Source organism: Triturus cristatus, chromosome 12 (assembly GCF_964204655.1).
Source record: "Triturus cristatus chromosome 12, aTriCri1.1, whole genome shotgun sequence".
Classification (NCBI taxonomy): domain Eukaryota; kingdom Metazoa; phylum Chordata; class Amphibia; order Caudata; family Salamandridae; genus Triturus; species Triturus cristatus.
Genome location: NC_140595.1, coordinates 717,309,102 through 717,334,072, shown reverse-complemented (window position 1 = coordinate 717,334,072; position 24,971 = coordinate 717,309,102). Strand labels below are relative to the sequence as shown.

The window sequence follows — 24,971 nt, the reverse complement described above, 5'->3', positions numbered from 1 at the left end:
GTTCAGCGAATATCCCGAACCTATTAGCTCCCACCATAAACCCCACGGTAGACCAGCTCTTTAATGCTTCCCTCTCCTCAGGCAACATGCCGAAATTGTGGAAGAATGCTAAGATTCTTCCACTGATAAAAAAAGCTAACGCCAAACTGAGGGACCCCGCTAACTACAGGCCAATCTCCCTTCTTCTGGCCCTCCCAAAGTATTAGAGAAGCATGTAAACAAGACACTCCAAAAACACATTGATGATGGGAAGCTCCTTCATGAGTCCCAATCCGGTTTTAGGGCTAACTACAGTACGGAGTCTGCTCTGCTGGAAGTGACTGAATTTCTCAAGGGTAAGCTGGACCAGGGAGGCAAGGCTGTTCTGATACTGCTCGATACATCGGCGGCCTTCGATATGCTCCCAGAGAGACTTGCTAACATCGGTCTGGGGGGGGACCGCCTTTACAATGGATGTCATCCTTCTTGGCAAATAGATCTCAGAACATCTGGCTCCCCCCTTTCTCATCCCCTGTTCCGGCCATCAATGTAGGTGTCCCTCAGGGCTCCATTCTCAGTCCTACCCTTTTTATTATATATCTATCCCCGTGCCTTTCTGGTAGAGGAAGAGAGCGTCAAAAGTGTTTCCTATGCTGATGACACTCCGCTGATTTTTACATGTGAAAAAGGAACCAACTTTGATGGTGCAATGATTAGGTCTTGCTTCACAAAGGTTTTTAACTGGCTTAAGATCAATCACCTGAAGTGCAATCCTGACAAAACTGAAGTTATTTACTTTGGGAATCCAGAAACGCCTGACTGGAGCGCTTGGTGGCCAAAAGATCTGCTGCTCCTGCCTGTGGAAAAGCAGAGACGTTTTAATGCATGGGCAAAGTGGGCTCTGGCCCAGGGCCCCAGCTTTTCAGGGGGCCCCCTGACAGAGTCAGCTCTTCTCCCGAGTTTTGCCCTAATGACCTTGATTATGCCTGAAATTGATTGTTTTAAATACTGTTTTCCTTCAATTTATGTTTTATGTGCCTGATGTGTGAGAGTCTAGTACAACCATTTTGCTGGGAAATGTTGTGTTTATGTTTCATGCAATATACAGAAAAAAAGTTTCTTTTAGATCAAAACAAGGCCTAACATATAAGAAATGGTAGGGCGTCACAGAGATTATTTGCAGTAATATTGGTGAGGTGCTTCTGTGTTACAATATTGAAAACACACATAACTATCCCTGAATATTAGATGTAAATACATTTAGGGCCTTATTTATGAGAAGTGATGCATCGCTGTGTGAAAACAGGGATGCGTCACTTCTTAGTGCACCCTCCTTGCGACATGACGGATGCGTCATATTTACAGTATGACGCATCATGTCGCAAGGAGTTACAGATGCATCAGTATTTCTGGCGTATCTGTAGGCGCAAAAGTGATGCATTGCTGAGGTGTGTCTGAAAATAGACGCAACTCCAGCAATGTGTCCTTTCACATGGGGCAAGCCCCACGTGAAAGTGAATGCATCAATCTTACACCTGCCGTGAGGCAGGTGTAAGATATTGACGCAATGGCGTCCTAGAAGTGGTGCACTGAGTTCTCATAGATTTCAATGCACCAGTTCTATGAGGCTTTTTGCGGGGGAACACCCACCCTGCATACATTATACCTGGCACAGGTATAATGTGGTGCAGGGGTTTACAAAGTGACGCATCTGCCTAGATGCGTCACTTTGTAAATAGGGCGCAACATGGCAATTTTTTTTCGCTGCCGGTGCCTCACAAAAAGTGACGCACCGGCGGCATAAAAGTGAAACAAGGCCTCATAAATAAGGCCCTTAGAATTTGGACGAGTGTTCCTTTGCACTGTCAGGGACCTAATGAAATTAAATGAAATAATGTATTTAATAAAGCGCGCAGCCACTCAGACTAGAGTGTCCTGGCACATGACAGCGGGAGGAAAACGTGCGTAAAAGACCCATCAGTTATTAAAAAGTCAGGTTTTTAAGTTCTTCCTGAAAGAGAGTAGGTCTGTGGTTAGTCTCAGAGACTCAGGGAGTCTATTCCACAATGTTGCGCCTAGAAAGCAAAGGGATCTGCCTCCAGTGCGGGCACGGCATATTTTAGGCACGATGACCAGGTAGGCATTGGAAGATCTTAGGGGTCCAGATGTTGTGCAGTGATTAACGCGCTTATTTAGGTAGCCAGCTCCTAAGCTGTGGAAAGCTTTAAAGAAGATGGTCATCGCTTTGAAGTTTGTCCGTTCTTTTATGCGGAGCCAGTGTAGAGACTTAAGAATAGGGTTCATACTAGATCTGGGTTTAGGTCTCAGGATGGCTCTGGCCGCCACATTTTGTATTACTTGTAGGCGCTGGATAAGGGCTTTGGGAAGACCGAGGTACAAGCTGTTGACATCGTCAAGCTTTGATGTCACCAGAGCCTGCACCACGATCTTTCTACTCTCATGCGGTAACAGTGGCAGGAATTTTTTTAGCATCCGCAGTATGCCAAAGCAAGCGCCAGTTAGATTTTGGATTGGAGAGCGCATGGAGACTGTCTGGTCTATGACAATTCCTACGTTTTTACTTTCTCCTTTTCCACAGGGACATCTTAAGGATTTTGGGGGCCCTGGGCCAAACATATTTTGGGGGCCCCTGTTGAGAACAGCTTTGAATTTATGCTCCAATTTGAGCCCCTGTTTCCCACGCAGTTTCCGCGTCCTCGGCTGCATTAGCGATCCAGTTTGCATCATAGGCATTAGCCTATATATTCCTGATGCAAACAGACCCGTGCAGCTGACAGCGGTAGGATTTAGTGTTTCCTGCCCTGTTATATTAATACTTTTTAAATTGTATATTGTGGCTGAATTACTCTGTGCTTTTTAACAATTTCTTCTACCTTCTACCTGCACTTTACTTGATTCTGCTTACCTGCACCTCCTTAGCTGCTCCGATTTGCATCTCGCTTTTCCTCCAGTCCTGGTCCACCGTGGCTGATACGCAGATTGTGCGGAGGGCTGGGGCTACTATCGGGCCCCTCACTTCCGCCCACGTAGTTTCCGCTTCCTCAGCTGCGTTAGCTGTCCAGTTTCATCAAAGGCATTAGCCTATATATTCCCGATGCAAAGGGACGCGCGCCTTCTGCGCACCGCTGGTGTGCCAAAGGCAAGGCCCTCTACGCCCGTCAGCATCCCGGAGGCGTTTGGCTATGGCCATGCTGCCCAGTTCCCCTCCGGTGAGTTTCTTCCACTATATTACAATAGGGAAAAACTGCTTAGCCTTAGGCGGCTACCATTATGTCAGTGTACAGCCTCTGACCCGAGCTTGGAGGTAGACTTTCGATGCAATAAGTGCAACTGGTCTCTCCTCCAGCCTAGGAAACTCGCACCCAAGATCCTCCCACGCAACAATAAGTGTAAAAACAATAAGAAAACAGACGACTTAAAGGCCACCCTTTTAAATTGTCGCTCTATGCAAAAGCATGAACCACACATTTATGACCTACTTTTAGACGAACAGCCTGATCTTTTACTTCTCACTGAGACCTGGCTGTCTGAAGCCTCCAACCCTACTATCACCTCGGCCATCCTTACGGGTTATAAAATCTTTAAGAGAGACCGACAAAGTGGGATGGGGGGCGGTGTCACCATAATTTACAATTAACAACTAGACTGCTCTACCATACCAATGGAAAACATAGAGGGTGCAGAGTCCTTAGGCTTCTGCTGTACCTTATCCCCCCATCATAGAATAGCTGTTTTTTCTGCTTTACAGACCTCTCGGTGCAATTGGAAATGTTATTACTACGCTTAATACAGCCACCACCTCCCTGGCCTTAAAATGCAACAACTGCCTTATTCTGGGAGATTTCAATTTGTATATGGACAATGGAAAAGACCCTCAAACAATTTCCTTGTTGGGGACGCTGCAGGCCTGCAACATGTTTCCATCTATTTCTTCGGCCACCCATGAGTAGGGCCATACTCTAGACCATAGCTTTCACAACTTTGACATATAAGAAAGCCTATCTCTTCCCATTACCTGGTCTGACCACCTCCTATTAAAATGTGTCATTCCCAACTCTGCCACAGCCCCTCGGGCTAACACAGTGCAGAGGGTCCCTAATTAAAGGACGTTCCATAAAATATCCACCCGATGTTAGCAGATGCCCTCGGTTGTTCCTCACCGGAGCTGTCTGGCTGCTCCGACTCGGACACCCTCTCAATAGATTCATGGCTCCGTACCAACATTGGTACAGTGCTACCAGTTGTTTCCCGCTCCTCAAAGAGGTCGGCCTCACCAGCTCCATGGTTTAACGATTCCCTCAGATCTAGCAAAATAAATTGTAGAAAAATGGAACTCAAGAGGCGTAAATTCTATCTACCAGAGGACAGGAAGGTGTATAAAGACACCTTAAAAGCTCATTACATTCTTGTGAAGGCAGCCAAGAAAAACTTCTTTCAAACCAAAATAGAAAATGCCCAAAATAAGAGTAAGGAAATCTTTAGCATAGTTAAATCCTTTACCATCCCGAAAGCAGGCACAAAGGAAGGGCCATGTACGGAAGAATGGTCTAAGCAAATAGCTCAATTCTTCCACAAAAAAATCTTCGTGATCCAACAAGCCTTCACTAACATCTCAGAGGAAGGACTGACCGTCTACCTTAGTTCTAATAGCAAATTTCACCTCTTGGATCCTCCATCTTTACTAGCTTTCCCTGAGTTTCAGCTTGAAGAGTCAATGACCCCTCTCCAAAGCATTAAGTCTGGCTCTCCTACCGACCCATGTTCAGCGAATATCCCGAACCTATTAGCTCCCACCATAAACCCCACGGTAGACCAGCTCTTTAATGCTTCCCTCTCCTCAGGCAACATGCCGAAATTGTGGAAGAATGCTAAGATTCTTCCACTGATAAAAAAAGCTAACGCCAAACTGAGGGACCCTGCTAACTACAGGCCAATCTCCCTTCTTCTGGCCCTCCCAAAGTATTAGAGAAGCATGTAAACAAGACACTCCAAAAACACATTGATGATGGGAAGCTCCTTCATGAGTCCCAATCCGGTTTTAGGGCTAACTACAGTACGGAGTCTGCTCTGCTGGAAGTGACTGAATTTCTCAAGGGTAAGCTGGACCAGGGAGGCAAGGCTGTTCTGATACTGCTCGATACATCGGCGGCCTTCGATATGCTCCCAGAGAGACTTGCTAACATCGGTCTGGGGGGGGACCGCCTTTACAATGGATGTCATCCTTCTTGGCAAATAGATCTCAGAACATCTGGCTCCCCCCTTTCTCATCCCCTGTTCCGGCCATCAATGTAGATGTCCCTCAGGGCTCCATTCTCAGTCCTACCCTTTTTATTATATATCTATCCCCGTGCCTTTCTGGTAGAGGAAGAGAGCGTCAAAAGTGTTTCCTATGCTGATGACACTCCGCTGATTTTTACATGTGAAAAAGGAACCGACTTTGATGGTGCAATGATTAGGTCTTGCTTCACAAAGGTTTTTAACTGGCTTAAGATCAATCACCTGAAGTGCAATCCTGACAAAACTGAAGTTATTTACTTTGGGAATCCAGAAACGCCTGACTGGAGCGCTTGGTGGCCAAAAGATCTGCTGCTCCTGCCCGTGGAAAAGCAGAGACGTTGTAATGCATGGGCAAAGTGGGCTCTGGCCCAGGGCCCCAGCTTTTCAGGGGGCCCCCTGACAGAGTCAGCTCTTCTCCCGAGTTTTGCCCTAATGACCTTGATTATTTCTGAAATTGATTGTTTTAAATACTGTTTTCCTTCAATTTATGTTTTATGTGCCTGATGTGTGAGAGTCTAGTACAACCATTTTGCTGGGAAATGTTGTGTTTATGTTTCATGCAATATACAGAAAAAAAGTTTCTTTTAGATCAAAACAAGGCCTAACATATAAGAAATGGTAGGGCGTCACAGAGATTATTTGCAGTAATATTGGTGAGGTGCTTCTGTGTTACAATATTGAAAACACACATAACTATCCCTGAATATTAGATGTAAATACATTTAGGGCCTTATTTATGAGAAGTGATGCATCGCTGTGTGAAAACAGGGATGCGTCACTTCTTAGTGCACCCTCCTTGCGACATGACGGATGCGTCATATTTACAGTATGACGCATCATGTCGCAAGGAGTTACAGATACATCAGTATTTCTGGCGTATCTGTAGGCGCAAAAGTGATGCATTGCTGAGGTGTGTCTGAAAATAGACGCAACTCCAGCAATGTGTCCTTTCACATGGGGCAAGCCCCACGTGAAAGTGAATGCATCAATCTTACACCTGCTGTGAGGCAGGTGTAAGATATTGACGCAATGGCGTCCTAGAAGTGGTGCACTGAGTTCTCATAGATTTCAATGCACCAGTTCTATGAGGCTTTTTGCGGGGGAACACCCACCCTGCATACATTATACCTGGCACAGGTATAATGTGGTGCAGGGGTTTACAAAGTGACGCATCTGCCTAGATGCGTCACTTTGTAAATAGGGTGCAACATGGCAATTTTTTTTCGCTGCCGGTGCATCACAAAAAGTGACGCACCGGCGGCATAAAAGTGAAACAAGGCCTCATAAATAAGGCCCTTAGAATTTGGACGAGTGTTCCTTTGCACTGTCAGGGACCTAATGAAATTAAATGAAATAATGTATTTAATAAAGCGCGCAGCCACTCAGACTAGAGTGTCCTGGCACATGACAGCGGGAGGAAAACGTGCGTAAAAGACCCATCAGTTATTAAAAAGTCAGGTTTTTAAGTTCTTCCTGAAAGAGAGTAGGTCTGTGGTTAGTCTCAGAGACTCAGGGAGTCTATTCCACAATGTTGCGCCTAGAAAGCAAAGGGATCTGCCTCCAGTGCGGGCACGGCATATTTTAGGCACGATGACCAGGTAGGCATTGGAAGATCTTAGGGGTCCAGATGTTGTGCAGTGATTAACGCGCTTATTTAGGTAGCCAGCTCCTAAGCTGTGGAAAGCTTTAAAGAAGATGGTCATCGCTTTGAAGTTTGTCCGTTCTTTTATGCGGAGCCAGTGTAGAGACTTAAGAATAGGGTTCATACTAGATCTGGGTTTAGGTCTCAGGATGGCTCTGGCCGCCACATTTTGTATTACTTGTAGGCGCTGGATAAGGGCTTTGGGAAGACCGAGGTACAAGCTGTTGACATCGTCAAGCTTTGATGTCACCAGAGCCTGCACCACGATCTTTCTACTCTCATGCGGTAACAGTGGCAGGAATTTTTTTAGCATCCGCAGTATGCCAAAGCAAGCGCCAGTTAGATTTTGGATTGGAGAGCGCATGGAGACTGTCTGGTCTATGACAATTCCTACGTTTTTACTTTCTCCTTTTCCACGGGCAGGAGCAGCAGATCTTTTGGCCACCAAGCGCATCAGTCAGGCGTTTCTGGATTCCCAAAGTAAATAACTTCAGTTTTGTCAGGATTGCACTTCAGGTGATTGATCTTAAGCCAGTTAAAAACCTTTGTGAGGCAAGACCTAATCATTGCACCATCAAAGTCGGTTCCTTTTTCACATGTAAAAATCAACGGAGTGTCATCAGCATAGGAAACACTTTTGACGCTCTCTTCCTCTACCAGAAAGGCACGGGGATAGATATATAATAAAAAGGGTAGGACTGAGAATGGAGCCCTGAGGGACACCTACATTGATGGCCAGAACAGGGGATGAGAAAGGGGGGAGCCAGATGTCCTGAGATCTATTTGCCAAGAAGGATGACATCCATTGTAAAGGCGGTCCCCCCCCAGACCGATGTTAGCAAGTCTCTCCGGGAGCATATCGAAGGCCGCCGATGTATCGAGCAGTATCAGAACAGCCTTGCCTCCCTGGTCCAGCTTACCCTTGAGAAATTCAGTCACTTCCAGCAGAGCAGACTCCGTACTGTAGTTAGCCCTAAAACCGGATTGGGACTCATGAAGGAGCTTCACATCATCAATGTGTTTTTGGAGTGTCTTGTTTACATGCTTCTCTAATACTTTGGGAGGGCCAGAAGAAGGGAGATTGGCCTGTAGTTAGCAGGGTCCCTCAGTTTGGCGTTAGCTTTTTTTATCAGTGGAAGAATCTTAGCATTCTTCCACAATTTCGGCATGTTGCCTGAGGAGAGGGAAGCATTAAAGAGCTGGTCTACCGTGGGGTTTATGGTGGGAGCTAATAGGTTCAGGATATTCGCTGAACATGGGTCGGTAGGAGAGCCAGACTTAATGCTTTGGAGAGGGGTCATTGACTCTTCAAGCTGAAACTCAGGGAAAGCTAGTAAAGATGGAGGATCCAAGAGGTGAAATTTGCTATTAGAACTAAGGTAGACGGTCAGTCCTTCCTCTGAGATGTTAGTGAAGGCTTGTTGGATCACGCAGATTTTTTTGTGGACGAATTGAGCTATTTGCTTAGACCATTCTTCCGTACATGGCCCTTCCTTTGTGCCTGCTTTCGGGATGGTAAAGGATTTAACTATGCTAAAGATTTCCTTACTCTTATTTTGGGCATTTTCTATTTTGGTTTGAAAGAAGTGTTTCTTGGCTGCCTTCACAAGAATGTAATGAGCTTTTAGGGTGTCTTTATACACCTTCCTGTCCTCTGGTAGATAGAATTTACGCCTCTTGAGTTCCATTTTTCTACAATTTTTTTTGCTAGATCTGAGGGAATCGTTAAACCATGGAGCTGGTGAGGCCGACCTCTTTGAGGAGCGGGAAACAACCGGTACCACTGTACCAATGTTGGTACGGAGCCATGAATCTATTGAGAGGGTGTCCGAGTCGGAGCAGCCAGACAGCTCCGGTGAGGAACAACCGAGGGCATCTGCTAACATCGGGTGGATATTTTATGGAACGTCCTTTAATTAGGGACCCTCTGCACTGTGTTAGCCCGAGGGGCTGTGGCAGAGTTGGGAATGACACATTTTAATAGGAGGTGGTCAGACCAGGTAATGGGAAGAGATAGGCTTTCTTATATGTCAAAGTTGTGAAAGCTATGGTCTAGAGTATGGCCCTACTCATGGGTGGCCGAAGAAATAGATGGAAACATGTTGCAGGCCTGCAGCGTCCCCAACAAGGAAATTGTTTGAGGGTCTTTTCCATTGTCCATATACAAATTGAAATCTCCCAGAATAAGGCAGTTGTTGCATTTTAAGGCCAGGGAGGTGGTGGCTGTATTAAGCGTAGTAATAACATTTCCAATTGCACCGAGAGGTCTGTAAAGCAGAAAAAACAGCTATTCTATGATGGGGGGATAAGGTACAGCAGAAGCCTAAGGACTCTGCACCCTCTATGTTTTCCATTGGTATGGTAGAGCAGTCTAGTTGTTAATTGTAAATTATGGTGACACCGCCCCCCATCCCACTTTGTCGGTCTCTCCTAAAGATTTTATAACCCGTAAGGATGGCCGAGGTGATAGTAGGGTTGGAGGCTTCAGACAGCCAGGTCTCAGTGAGAAGTAAAAGATCAGGCTGTTCGTCTAAAAGTAGGTCATAAATGTGTGGTTCATGCTTTTGCATAGAGCGACAATTTAAAAGGGTGGCCTTTAAGTCGTCTGTTTTCTTATTGTTTTTACACTTATTGTTGCGTGGGAGGATCTTGGGTGCGAGTTTCCTAGGCTGGAGGAGAGACCAGTTGCACTTATTGCATCGAAAGTCTACCTCCAAGCTCGGGTCAGAGGCTGTACACTGACATAATGGTAGCCGCCTAAGGCTAAGCAGTTTTTCCCTATTGTAATATAGTGGAAGAAACTCACCGGAGGGGAACTGGGCAGCATGGCCATAGCCAAACGCCTCCGGGATGCTGACGGGCGTAGAGGGCCTTGCCTTTGGCACACCAGCGGTGCGCAGAAGGCGCGCGTCCCTTTGCATCGGGAATATATAGGCTAATGCCTTTGATGAAACTGGACAGCTAACGCAGCTGAGGAAGCGGAAACTACGTGGGCGGAAGTGAGGGGCCCGATAGTAGCCCCAGCCCTCCGCACAATCTGCGTATCAGCCACGGTGGACCAGGACTGGAGGAAAAGCGAGATGCAAATCGGAGCAGCTAAGGAGGTGCAGGTAAGCAGAATCAAGTAAAGTGCAGGTAGAAGGTAGAAGAAATTGTTAAAAAGCACAGAGTAAATCAGCCACAATATACAATTTAAAAAGTATTAATATAGCAGGGCAGGAAACACTAAATCCTACCGCTGTCAGCTGCACGCGTCTGTTTGCATCAGGAATATATAGGCTAATGCCTATGATGCAAACTGGATCGCTAATGCAGCCGAGGACGCGGAAACTGCGTTGGAAACAGGGGCTCAAATTGGAGCATAAATTCAAAGCTGTTCTCAACAGGGGCCCCCAAAATATGTTTGGCCCAGGGCCCCCAAAATCCTTAAGATGTCCCTGCCTAGTCGAGTGACTCAACACAACTAGAGTTTGTAACTCTATGTACTAGGCTATCCCCACCACCATTATTTTTTATTGGATTTTTGCACATTATTGTTTGGCAGTAAGTTTTGTACTATACTTCGTTCTACTGCTCCTCCAACAGTCTCTCTCAGGTGACTGACTGTCTCATTTTCTTTTTTTGCAAATGCTACTGCCAGTGTCTACTACTACTACCACCACAACCAATGGCATGTTGGGAAATAAATTCATCATCACCATGCAGCCATCACTGTGCTTAAGTTAAACATCAAGCACAGGTAAGAGAGGAAGTTTGGGGGAGGCATAATTAATAATGGGAATTATTTCATTAATTCAATTTCACACACCCCTTTGAGTTCAGTTGCAGAATGCATAGACTAGGAGGAGAGACGAAAAAGACCAATTGTCCAACGAAAGTTAACCCCAACACCCGATTCCCACCCACCAAAAGAAGAAATAAAAAAGGGGCAATTAACTGGGTCTTATCAGCGGGCGCGCCTCTCTAGGAGGACATGGACTTGCTCCTCTTGCCGAGCGACGCAGCACTTCAACGCACGGCAATTGCATCCACAGGGGGCAGCATTGATGTAAGATGAGTAGTGGCAGGCGGCTGCCAGACGGTGGCACCGTAACGCTGGAGGGGGGTGGCTGGAGCCCGGGGCATTGGAGTAAGCTGCAGCTGCTGCTGCCTCCTTCTCCTCCTCCTCCGCCAAAACCACCAGCCACTGGTATTCCCTTAGTATGGCCTCAAGCTTCCGGCGCCGGGCCTTGGCTGCCAACTCCTTCCTGTCAGGTTTCCCTTTGGAAGGAGTAGCTATATCAAGAAAAAATACTATTGTGAAATAAACTCTTAGCAAAGCACTGCAGTAAGACAAATTAATTCTACACATAGTGGCACAGTAACACTAGCAAGCACAGTACATAACATTTGTGGTATGTATCTATCCTCCCACTTCCTCAGCCTCTAACATTTGTGGGAGTTTCAGGCATTCAACCAACCATGCATCTGATTCCTATCAGCCACCTATGTATGCATGCATCCCACGTATCCTTCTCTGCCAGTCATAAATATTAACTCTCGCCCGTCCTTCTTCCTTCCACCCTTCTTTCCCTTTTTTGTTCAACCCGTCCATCAAGGTCATCTGATCTGACTTTTAGTCTTCTCCATAAAACATTCACAGCTGAGTTGAAGTCAAATAGAAGAGGTCATTGGTTACTCAACACTCCTGCCGCTAATGCTTTTACTAATGCTAAGCAAAGGGTGTCTTCAATAACCCTGGGCGTAGTTCGTGAAGTAGCGCTACGCGTAGCTATGCAGAGTGCACTTCGCACTACGCGAGCTACGCGTAGCACTTTGCGAACTGCGTAGTACCCTGTTCTCACTGTGCAAGATGTTGTTTTCAATGATTGCACAGTGCAGACAAGCATCCGGCACTGTGCAATCATGGAAAACGGCATCTTGCACAGTGCGAGCTGTAGTTTTCTGCCGCTCAAGTAGATTTTTACTCGAGCGGCAACTTTCTCAACGCAGACTGGTAGTTTCTCATCGTGAGCGGTCGTGAGCACACGCGACCACTCGCAATGAGAAACCTGACCTCCCCGCTTTGAGAATCTTACCGGGAGGTTTATTTCCCACGCTCGCAATCGCTAACTTGATGGTGCTGATCGTGAACGAGGAAAAAGTCTTGCCAGGATGTCATTTTGCTTGCTCGCGGTCGCCAACTTGACGCTGAGGACCGCGAGCAAGAAAAAATGACCGCTGCACTACGTTACGCGTGTTTGCACTGTGCTACGTGCAATTCACGTAGTGCAAAGTAGCGCAAACTACGCAAGCGTAGTGCTTTGCCCAGGCTTAGTCTTCAACCGTTCACAACAACATCTTACTTAATATGTCTCAACAGAACAGTATACAGTACACCCTTGCAGTGAGTGTAATGCATTGTCAATATGTAAGGATTAGGAATATATCTTACCACTGCCTGCCACTGCTGCTGGCTCCCCCCTGCAGCTCCTCCTGCAACGGACGCCTCTTCTCCTCCCTCAGAAGCCGTGCTGCCTTCACCGCTGGCCCCGGCACTGGTGGACGGTAGTACACCTAGAGGAAACATAACACATTTTTTAGATGCCATATACACCTCCCCCTATTTTTCACTAGCAAGATTGAAAAAAAAGTTAATACATAAATATACAACAGACATCTATAGTACTAATCAGGTAGTAGAGTAGACACTAGTAGTGTTATATGGTCCCTAGGTTCATTCTAGTCTTTGCTTAGCTAGCCCGAGCCATGCAACCCTTTTACCTTTGTGTCTTTTATTTTTGCGCACGTTACCTCGCAGCTTGGTGCGTAAGATGCCTTTGAGCCCACATGAGCTCATTCTGCTACTGTATGAGTGCTGTGTACATGGTCGAAAAACAAGCCACTTTGGTATAGAGTTGTGGTGTTAGTCCATATTGTTTATCCATAAAAATGCAACACTTTTTGGCACGACTGAGAAATGCTTGCAATATAGTACTAACGCGCACCATTTTTCTCATAACAGACGGAAGATTCCCTTGTACGAACCATAGCTTTGCAGGGCTTCTGATGTAACCAGTACTAGGTTCTACTAAGGTGAGGGGTCCCTAGAATTCGCTGAGAGATCTTCATTTATACTTTTATATAAACTAATATTCCTAGCAAGGGGAGGGTGGTGCTTCCACCACTGTTCAGTTATCATGATTTCGCCTTTTGTCTTCTACTTGTAGTTGTTGTAACTAAGTGTAACAAACTGTAACAATGTTTATTGTTTTAATCTTATGCATTTTGCTGTTGGTGCTGCATTATAGAACAACGTACAGAGCTTGTCAGTTGAAAATTAACCTTTTGAACTTACATAGACTCGGTGGTATTTGGTGTGGTCTTACACGAGTGAGTGAGCGAAAGTGTATGCAATGTGCATGTGCATTGCTTCCGTGACTGAGAGGTCGGGAGTGTTCTAATCTGGGTTGTCTACTCATTGGGTATGGGGGTTCTGAGAGCAAATAGTAATGAGACACTGTCTATAACTAGTTGGTCAGGGGATTTGTGTGGGTTCTCTGATTGAGGTGTGAGGAAGGTCTAACCTCCCATCACCAATGTCGTATTTTCTTGTGCAAAGTTCTGTATGTGCAGAATCCCTACAACAGTAGTAGTATGTCCTATCCTATCAAAAATAGTGAAATCTGGTTGGGCATTTTGTTGGTGGGAATTGTCAAAGCCTCAAGGTTAAGAAAGCCTCAAGATTCAGAAGACTTGAAGTAGTAGAAGAGGACAACCCAAAGGACTGGACTCAATGGCTAGAGCTATTGGTGAACCTGAGTTTTATTTAAAACCTTTCAGATAAAGAGTGGCCAACTGGGCAAGCTTAGCTACAGACAGAATAGTAGTAGTACAGAGATTCATAGCAGAGGCAGTTAGAGGCAGGGATAAGAAGAATTTTGAAACAGATAGTCTAGATCGAAGAAGAATTGGTAAAAAAATAGAATTAGGAAATGGAAACAATAGTTCAGAAAAAATAAGGTGCAGTAAAAGTTAGGGAATAATAATTATTAATTACAACAGGAAGACTTACTGGGGCCAGCAGCAGAACCCTCGATAGAGGAGCGGTCCTGGTCCTGTTCCTCCTGTGCCTGGTGTTCTTGGCCAGCTGCTCCCGCCGACTCCAACCCAGTCTTGTGGCTCCTGGATGCTGATCATGAAAGATATCAGAAAGAAAGAGACAAACCTTGATGATTGGTGTGAAAGAAATAAAATATTTATTAAAACGGTCAAAAAAACATTTATGGAAACAACAATTGCAATAAAATTGAGCTATCTAATCTGGTCTACTAGTAGTATAGGGGGATTTGCGGACCGACTAGTTATTATTTATCAACACTAATCCAACACTAATCCAGTGTTCCATTTTAATTCCAGAATACCAACTAAGCCTAAGTACCACCTGACCTAGCCCACCTCTTCCAGGCGGCACAATTTTCCACTAAGTCTGCATTTCCAGTTATTTTAGTCCTCAAAAATGCATAAATGGAGGACAAATTGTTGGTAGGTTGCTGCTGATGTTCCGCTAGTGCTAAGTCTGAAGAATCAGAACCTTTTGGACCTGGCGGCGCAGGGTACGCCTTAATCTCCTGGGTTCTCCTGCTTAGCTACACAGAGACACGGGGACACTCTGTCGGCGTAAAAGATCAGATTTATTAGCTGCAGCTCGTACAGTTGTCCCAGAAGTACACGAGGTAGGTTCTCAGGAGACTGCCACTTCACTCCGTGGCGTACAACCTTTTATAGCATATATGAAAAATATACATTAACCAAATACACACCCAGAATACATAAGAAAGAGCCAATAAGGAAAGTTGGAAAACAGGACAGAACCAATAGGAAAGGTTTAAAAACAAAGTATCAGATGACTCGAAGAAGCCTTTCCTTCAACTGTGTTTGTCATCCCTCCTTCAAACTAATTCATTAAAAGATCTACAACTAACTTGCAGGTGGCGAGATACGTTTGTGTGTATTGGAGGACAGTTGTGAAACGAGAGAATGCTAGCAGAGGACAGCGAAGGCCAGACGATAAGATAAAGTCAAAGGAGAATAGTGTGAACCAACAGATAGTTAAGACGTGGATTCGAAAAACCAGACAGGGATTAGTGTACTCGGCCAAACCTAACACCAGCTTTGCAAATAGAGGCAGAAGGTTAATTTTGACACAAAGCTGCAGAAAAAGCAGAAAAAGACTTCGATCGTCGTGCTGCCTAAGTGAGGGCAACACAAGATGGCGGCGGAGCACAAAATGGCGGGTCGATACGATCACAATCGAAAATCGAAGTTCCTCAGACCCTCCTTTTGCCAGAGCTCAGGCAAGATACACAGACTTACATTAATCTGAGTCAATGTCGATGGCCATGAGGTCATCGAGCTGTTGCTGTAGCATCATTCTTATATTCTCTGCTCATTGTGACTTGGGTTTAGGAATGCACATAGCAGCACAGAGGTCGCAGATGGCGGGACCACAGTGCATACAAAGGCAACAAGAGAATATGATGGCTAAAACTACTCCAAGAAACGTCAATATTTGCCTCCACCCTATGCACAAGGTACTAATGCACCCCAGTTGTTACAGCCTGTTCAACTGCCAGTGGTACTTCCGCCTGTTCCAGCTCTTCCGCATTTGCCACCTCCAGCATTACCGCCTCTGCCAGTTTTGCCTTTAACTTCAACTTCTTTGCCCTCATCTCCCGATCTTCGATCTCCTTTGCCTTCTGCTCCCCCTGCAATTATCGGTTCTCCTTCCACTAATTCGCCTAATACCTTGTCCCCTATTCTTATGTCTAATTCTCCGTCTGTGCGTAAGCGTCTTACGGATACCGTCACTGGTATTCTATCTCCTTTCTTTGAAGCTTTAAATGTGTCTCCGGCTTTTGCTCGAAGACAATCTCGCAGTCAGTTCCCAGATTTTGAAGAACGAGAAAGGTTGGACTCTCTTGCACGTAAATGGATCAAGAAGGGTCCTCAGTATAGTGTACCTGACATTATGCCTACTTTCTCACAGTGGAATGCGCCTACGCAAAGATATGTTTTTACAGCAATGTGTGATACTCTCATTAAAGAATGGGAAGATGTGAATTCGAGTCCGATCCCACAAGATCTGTTAGATGTTCAGGCTGATTTTGATAAAGGACTTGTTGTGGGTTCTAAGGTTGAGAAAGCTGTAAGGACACTTATTTCTTATAGATCCTTATTGTCCTCTCAGGCTTTCCTTGATTCCGATCCGTCGATTAGAATGACATTGAAAAAATATCCCATGAGAGAGGTTCCTCCAGTATGGAAGGAAGAGGTTGCAGCAGTAGGTAATAATCCAGTTATTCCTGCTCACTTCCAACGTATATGGGTACATGTTCCATGGAAACGATCTGAAGTTTTGGCTCGGGAGATGAGGGCAAAGAAGTTGAAGTTAAAGGCAAAACTGGCAGAGGCGGTAATGCTGGAGGTGGCAAATGCGGAAGAGCTGGAACAGGCGGAAGTACCACTGGCAGTTGAACAGGCTGTAACAACTGGGGTGCATTAGTACCTTGTGCATAGGGCGGAGGCAACCTCAATAAATGGGACATTAGGGGATCTTCTTCTAAATCTTTCTTGTTATCGGAAGGGGAAACGGGCAATACCGGATAACATTTATTTATCGCCATACGATGCTGTCTTTCTGAAATTTCCATCGCATTATCAATTTCATTATCTTTGAATTGTTGGGCAGCCTGTATAATTGTCATACCCTGTGCTTTCCTATCTCGTTTTGCTTGCTTAATTTCTCTCTGTTTGGCTTCCTTACGCCAAAGGCGGAAAGAGTCAAACATTGCCGGCCGGGCTTTTCTTTTGAATAGAACTGCTTCCAAATTATCTAGCACATCAGAATCGAAACTACCATTTTCTGGCCATTTTAAAACACCATCTTTCTTCGTGTATAGGGTCCATGCCTCGTTAAAGGCAATGGGGCCAACACCATGTTTTGAATAGAGCTCATATGTGGGAGTTCCAACCGAAGGAATCGGACAAGAGTCCTCAAGTCGGGAATCCCTATTACAACCTAAGCAAAAAAGTTTTCCAAACTTAGTCAGACCAGGCATCTCGTGATTTCACCTGACTGTTCACAAACTTCAAGGGGGTAAAACTCAGTTTACGCAGCACAAATGCACTTACCCTCGGCTTCGGCTATTGCAATAGTCGAATCTAAGGACCAGAAGTACTAAGAAACAAAGGACAAAAATTGTGGGCGCGTCCCACGAAATACTTAACTAAGGACGTCTTCTTACACCAACAGAGGCCCGTCTATCGTCTCGCCTTACCATACATCATCAAAGGAAGGGCCAAGGCAGGGCGGCAGTCAGGGCAGCAGTCGTTAGTAGCCGTCAGGAAGGAGTAACCGTGCTGCAAAAGACCTTCGGACCACTTTCGACATACAGGGGTCGCTTGATGTGGCTCGCGATTCCTCCAGAATTTTCTTGCGGGGTTCCTCACGACCTTCGGGCAGAACCGGTACCACTGAAGCCGCCCCACGTTGGGCGCCAGTTGAAGAACCAGAACCTTTTGGACCTGGCGGCGCAGGGTACGCCTTAATCTCCTGGGTTCTCCTGCTTAGCTACACAGAGACACGGGGACACTCTGTCGGCGTAAAAGATCAGATTTATTAGCTGCAGCTCGTACAGTTGTCCCAGAAGTATACGAGGTAGGTTCTCAGGAGACTGCCACTTCACTCCGTGGCGTACAACCTTTTATAGCATATATGAAAAATATACATTAACCAAATACACACCCAGAATACATAAGAAAGAGCCAATAAGGAAAGTTGGAAAACAGGACAGAACCAATAGGAAAGGTTTAAAAACAAAGTATCAGATGACTCGAAGAAGCCTTTCCTTCAACTGTGCTTGTCACCCCTCCTTCAAACGAATTCATTAACAGATCTACAACTAACTTGCAGGTGGCGAGTTACGTTTGTGTGTATTGGAGGACAGTTGTGAAACGAGAGAATGCTAGCAGAGGACAGCGAAGGCCAGACGATAAGATAAAGTCAAAGGAGAATAGTGTTAACCAACAGATAGTTAAGACGGGGATTCGAAAAACCAGACAGGGATTAGTGTACTCGGCCAAACCTAACACCAGCTTTGCAAATAGAGGCAGAAGGTTAATTTTGACACAAAGCTGCAGAAAAAGCAGAAAAAGACTTCGATCGTCGTGCTGCCTGAGTGAGGGCAACACAAGATGGCGGCGGAGCACAAAATAGCGGGTCGATACGATCACAATCGAAAATCGAAGTTCCTCAAGTCTCTATTACCACTCACTAAACAAACTACAAAAGGTTCTACTAAGGACTGGGGTAAGCAGCACATGACGTAACAGAGGGTGTGTCACGAAGACCAGTAAAAAATTACTAACTCATACTAATAAGTAACTAAACCTAAGTATCAATCCACTACTATCTCTTAGCAATAGGAGGACAAAGGAAGGACTCGTCTCTCTAGCATTACCTAACTTAAGTTCTCTAAAAGAAACTCTTACATAATCACACTAAGCGATCGCAAAGTTGCAAACAAGTAAGATTAGTAGCGCCGAGCACCTGTGTCATAACAATCACAGAAGATTTTTAAACATAATTTACCTGCAATGTAAGCAGCTTCATTGTTGCTGGTCGGTAAAAAAATATATTCACAATTTATAACACAGAGCAGAAGAACAGACACAAAGAAGTAATATTAAATAGCTACTCACCAAGCCCCGGGACCTCCACTCCTAGCAGGTCTAGCAGGTCCTGCTCCCGGTCCAGGATATCGGACCATTGGTGCATCAACTGGTTTTGGGTGCGCCGGACACCAGAGCAGCAAAACACTGCCAGGCGCACCTTTCCCCAATGCTGCCGATGCTCCCGGAGCCTGCACCTGGACCCAGGACTGCCACCTGCTGCCAGGGTTAAGGGGAGGTGGCGCTGCACAAAAAAAACCAGTACGGCCACCTCGGCCTCACCGAATATGGCCCGTCGCTGCACCCCGGGTTGGTTCCGCCTTCTGCAAGGAAGGCGGTCGCTGCTGTGGCTACGGCTACGAGCCCTGCAGCCCTTTGCCATGGTTCTGGGTAGTAGGACGGGGTGGAAAAGAAAAGGTAGGAATAAAAATAGTAAGTAAAAAAAATGAATAAAGCAGATAATAGAAAAAGAGTGAAAAAGTATTGAAAAATACACAAAAAGTTGGAAAAAACTCAAAATATAGAATCAGGAAAATAGAGAGATAGATAATAAATAAAAAAAGTTCAAAAAAAAGTTTCCACTAACAAAGGATTGAAAAGATACAGGGAGGATTGAAAAGCAGGCCCAGAACCATAGCAATAGAGTGAAAAACAAGATGGCTGCGCCCATTGCGACCGTGTGGGCAAGTTCGCGCGATATTTCCCCCGCGAGCATGCACAAAGCGTCGCTAACACATAATACGCATTCCTGAACAGGAAATACTTATCGCGAACGGGCGGGAGCATGCGGTGTGAGACCCGGAACAGGAAATAGGGCACTGTGAGCATGCATTACGCGACCCGGAACAGGAAATAATCATCGCGAGCAGGCGGGACAAGTGAAAAACAAGTTGACCGCGCCCATTAGCGAACTCATGGGCAAGTTGGCGATCATGAGCACGCAAACCACATCGCAAACGGGCGGGCAAAGTAATCTCCACGTCTTCACGAAACTTCTGCATGCTCGCGGAGATTTAGAGCAATTTTGCGATAATTTGCGTAGGACAACTACGTAAATTCCACCCACCCCTACTCACACACCTAGTCAGTCATGCAAAGAATCAATCACACTCCCATTTCCTCACCTATACAGTTATACACACACTACCTCACTTATTCAAACATATACTAACACATACTGTCTCTCTTATACAATCACTGATACAAGTACACAGTCACCCATACAGCCACTCTCATAATTACTGACTCTCACATATAGTCATTTATATACTCCAAGTCTCACACACACTGCCTTTTACATATGCAGTTACTTGGACATGTACCAGTGAGACATTCAATCTCTCACCAACATACCCATACACACACTCACCCGCCCATACAGCTGTTTCCACATGCACTCTTGAGCCCATACATCCAGTGAATAAACCACACATCTATGCACAGTCACAGTCACACACCTTCCACCCACCCAAACACACACTCATTCTCCCATACAAATACTCAGGCAACTAATCAATAACCCATATAGACACTCATGTAGCTACTGACCAACACATGCAGCATCTTACACAACAACAGATATACTGATACACGCATTCAGACAGTTTAGTCACTAACCCATACATTCAGTAAGACACATTTAATCACTCACTTATACAGTCAGTCACGCACCTACTAAATCCTCCATCCAGACACTTATACACCCACTCATTCTTCAATACAGCTTGGCATATATATAAAACATATTTAAACTTTGAAGATACACATAGTCACTGGATGATGTCATCAGTGATGCCATCAGTTATGTAATTTGAGATGTTATCATTGATGTCATCAGTGATGTCACTGACCATGTCATGAATGATATAATATGTGACGTCATCATCAGTGCATTGCGGGGGCACGAGTTATAGTTAGCTGAACTAACTATAACGGGGAATTTCACTCGCTTTGTACGAGTGAAATGTCCAACTAACTATAACATACCTGAAACCTATGTTTTTTTCAGTGAATAATATATATATATATATATATATATATATATATATATATATATATATATATATATATAGCTACTGGCGGTCGCCAGTAGATCGATATAGTTAGGACCTAGTTTCCAAATGATCCTCGCTTTTTTCCCCAATAACTTTGGCGCCGGTTGACGAATCTTCACGAAATTTTCAAAACTTATGGCCTGCTCCGGTCAGCTCCTATCCTGAATGTTTCGAGGTGATTTGCCAAGCGGGGCCAAGAAAAACGGGGATCCGCAAACATGTTTTCTCCATGTTATTTCCCATAGGAAACTTTAGACACGACTACAGCCCGAACTGCTGAACGGAATTACACCAAATTTGGCAAAAAGGTAGCCCTTGGTTCAGAAAGAGACCTTTTTTTTACATGCTGTAAATCCATTCAGTAGTTGCTGAAAAAATAAAAAAATAAAAGTTTCGATATCTATGGCCGCTGTGGATCCGCAGACTCTCCCGACCAGGAGCTTTAATCTAATTGGCTGTCAACACTCCAAACCAGGAAGTGTTGGCAGCCATCAGAATCGAGTCACAAGTAAAAAGAAAAACAAACGCGTGAAACAAGAAAAGGGGGAAGGGTAGAAACACCCTGAACCCCTACGCTTGCTTAGGGGGTCCCACAAGGACCCCAGGGTCAAAAAAAGCATTTTTTTTTTTAAATCGTCAAAAGTCGAAGACGATCCACGGATCCGGCCGTGAAAATTAAAAAAAACGAAGCGCGGGCTCCCATGCTTCGTTATTATTTACACCCCCGGGTGGGCCAAGTCCCGGGGGCATGTTATATTATGATTGCAGGGGCCTAGGGGGCCCCCGCAGCCCCGGGGACCGCCACCCCCCGGGCCTTGTTCTTAAAATGTGTGGGGGGCCTTGGCCCCCCTAAGCCCCTTGGACAACCCCCCCGGGGCATTTCTTAATTATTTGCGGGGGAGGCACATGGCCCCCCCGCTGCCCCGGGGACCGCCACCTCCCCGGGGCACAAACTATGTAAATTTGGGGGTCCTATATGCGTCACAGGGCTGCCTTGCAGAGAGGTGGTTCAGGCCACGCCCCTTTTTACACCTCTCTGCAATACAGCTCTGTGGCGCTTACTGGATGTTTCTGGTGGGCTAGTTGGACCCCAGGGACCCTCAGGATTCAAGGGAACTTAATCCCCCAACTTAAAACGCGCCACGGGGCGCGTTTGCACAGTGGTGAAGAGAGGTGGCGGGGTCTAAGGCAACATGTGTCCAAACACGCCCTGTGGTGACTTTTAAGTTGGGGAATTAATTCCTTTTCAATTCTGAGGGCCCTTGGGGGCCAACTAGCCCACCAGGTGCTTCCAGTAAGCACCACTGTGCTGCTTTGCAGAGAGGTGATCCAGGCCATGCCCCTTTTTACACCTCTCTGCAATGCAGCTCTGTGGCGCTTACTGGAGATACCTAGTGGGCTAGTTGGACCCCAGGGACCCTCAGGATTCAAGGGGACATAATCTCCCAAGTTAAAATGCACCACGGGGTGCATTTGCACAGTGGTGAAGGGAGCAGGTGGGGCCTGAGGTGACATGTGTGCAAACACGCCCTGTGGCGCCTTTTAAGTTGGGGAATTAATTCCTCTTCAATCCTGAGGGCCCCTGGGGGCCAACTAGCCACAAGGTGCTTCCAGTAAGCGCCACTGCGCTGCGTTGCAGAGAGGTGGTCCAGGCCATGCCCCTTTTCACACCTCTCTGCAACGCAGGTCTGTGGCGCTTACTGGAGGTACCTGGTGGGCTAGTTGGACCCCAGGGACCCTCAGGATTTAAGGGGACCTAATCCCCCAAATTAAAACGCGCCACAGGACGCGTTTGCATAGTGGTGAAGGGAGGGGACGGGGCCTGAGGTGACATGTGTGCAAACACGCCCTGTGGCGCGCGTTTTAAGTGGGGGAATTAATTCCTCTTCAATCCTGAGTAGCCCACCAGGTACCTCCAGTAAGCACCACTGCGCTGCATTGCGGAGAGGTGGTCCAGGCCACACACCTTTTTACACCTCTCTGCAACGCAGCTCTGTGGCGCTTACTGGAGGTACCTGGTGGGCTAGTTGGAGCCCAGGGACCCTCGGGATTCAAGGGGACTTAATCCCCCAACATAAAACGTGCCAGGGGCACGCTTGCACAGTGGTGAAGGGAGGGGGCGGGGCATGAAGTGACATGTGTCCAAACACGCACTGTGGTGCGTTTTAAGGTTGGGAATTAATTCCTCTTTAATCCTGAGGGTCCCTGGGGGCCAACTAGCACACTATGTACCTCCAGTAAGCATCACTGCGCTTCATTGCAGACAGTTGGTCCAGGCCATGCCCCTTTTTACACCTCTGCAGTGCAGCTCTGTGGTGCTTACTGGAGGTACCTGGTGGGCTAGTTGAACCCCAGGGAGCCTCAGGATTCAAGGGGACTTAATCTTCCAAATTACAACACACCAGGGGACGCTTTTGCAGAGTGGTGGAGAAAGGGGGCATGGCCTTTGTCTACCTCTCACCAATCCCACCCACTGTGTGGGGCTTGCTGGAGGTAAAAGGTAGGCTAGTTGACCCCTAAAGGACCCCCAACAGTGAAGGAAACTTCAATCCCCATCCAAGAGCACGCCAGGGAGCGCATTTGTAGAATGGTGGGCAAAGTGGGCGTGGCCTGGTATGAGTACTTACCAGTGCTGCTGTGTGGGAGTGACTGGAGGTAATAGTTCAAAAAGTTGGCCCCCAAGGATGTCCTTGGGGCCCATCTACCCCTCTTGGTACTTCCAGTAAGTCCCACACAGTGGGATTGCTAAGACCTCTTCGGAGGCCATGGCCCCCTTTCTCTACCACTCTGCAAATGTGCCTCGTGGCAGACTACGGGATGGGGGATGAAGTCTAATTTAGTACTGGGGGAGTTTGGGGGCCAAGAATCCCACCTGGTACCTCTTGTAAGTGCTACGCAGCGGAATTCCTGAGCGTTGGTTGGACGCCCAGCACCATTTCTCGACCACTCTGCAAACGCGACTACTAGTTAAAGTAGCATATTTCTGCACCTCTGACTTAGAGGTAGTTTTAATCCCCCTGCCCTATTATGGACTAGAGCCTTACTGAGGAGGTCATGCTAATCACAGGGGTACTCTAACGCATAGTGTTTCCTAGTGTATGTTGGTGTTTTCACTGTATTCTAAGTGTCTTTTAGCATAGCACTGACTCTAGGCCTGGTTAGTCAGAGTCAGTTACCACCAGTACCCATGTGAAAAAGTTGTGTGCACAGGATGATTTTGAAACAAGACCTGTTTCTGCTCCTCTGTTGGTTCTTTCTGCACATGCCTTGCTTCTTCCTGCACTTTTCTTCCTCATTGTGGACTTCTGTTGCTTCTTTCTGCATTTCTTTTGCTTCTTTCTGTGCGTTTTTTCTTCTTTCTTCACATGTCCTACCTCTGTAGGCATAGTTAGCAACTAACATTTAAAAAAACCTTTGAAATTCACTTAAAAAACAAAAGGTTTCAGGCACGTTATAGTTAGAAATTAGCATTTAAAAAACCTTTGAAATTCACTGAAAAACCCATAGGTTTCAGGCACGTTATAGTTAGAAATTAGCATTTTAAAAAAACCTTAGAAATTCACTGAAAAAACCATAGGTTGTCAGGAAAGTTATAGTTAGTTGGACATTTCACTCGTACAAAACCGAAGAAATTCCCCCGTTAAAGTTAGTTCAGCTAACTATAACTCGTGACCCGGCAATGCACTGCTTATGACGTCACATATTACATCACTCATGACATGGTAAGTGGTATCACTGATGACATCACTGATGACATCTCAAATGACATCACTGATGACATCATCTAGTGACTGTGTGTTTCTGTAAAGTTTAAATATGTTTAATATATAGGGAAAGGCGTATTGAAGAATGAGTGTCTGAATGGATGATTTAGTAGGTGCGTGACTGACTCTATAAGTGAGTGATTAAATATATCTTACTGAATGCATGGGTTAGTGACTAAACTGAGTGAATGTCTGTATCCATCTGTCTGTTGGTGTGTAAGCGGCTGCATGTGTTTGTGAATAGCTACATGAGTGTCTATCTGGGTTATTGATGGGTTCTCTGAGTATCTGTATGGGTGCCTGAGTGTTTGTGTGGGTGGGGTGGGTTTGACTCTGTGTATAGATGTGTGAGTGGGTGATTCACTGGGTGCATGGTTTCTGTTAGACCTGGCACCTTGGCGTGAGTCTCCCTTCCACTTTTTGTCGCTGTGCCTCATGTGTTTTGCTGGTGTTAGCTGCTCAGAGCACTGTGCCACTGCCAACCCGTGCCACAGTGCAAGTGCTCCCTATTTAAAATGTATA

The 24,971-nt window shown here is 46.0% G+C and overlaps 1 long non-coding RNA gene across 1 annotated transcript in view; it reads right to left on the bottom strand.

Moving 5' to 3' along the window:
- LOC146780468 (uncharacterized) overlaps positions 1-24,971 on the bottom strand; it is a 74,821-nt gene that overhangs the window by 37,445 nt on the left and 12,405 nt on the right. Inside the window, exons 2-3 of the long non-coding RNA XR_014972152.1 lie at positions 13,974-14,090; positions 12,354-12,475 (exon numbers count right to left, since the gene is read on the bottom strand). This is a non-coding gene — a long non-coding RNA (uncharacterized LOC146780468). The remainder of the gene's footprint in view (positions 1-12,353; positions 12,476-13,973; positions 14,091-24,971) is intronic.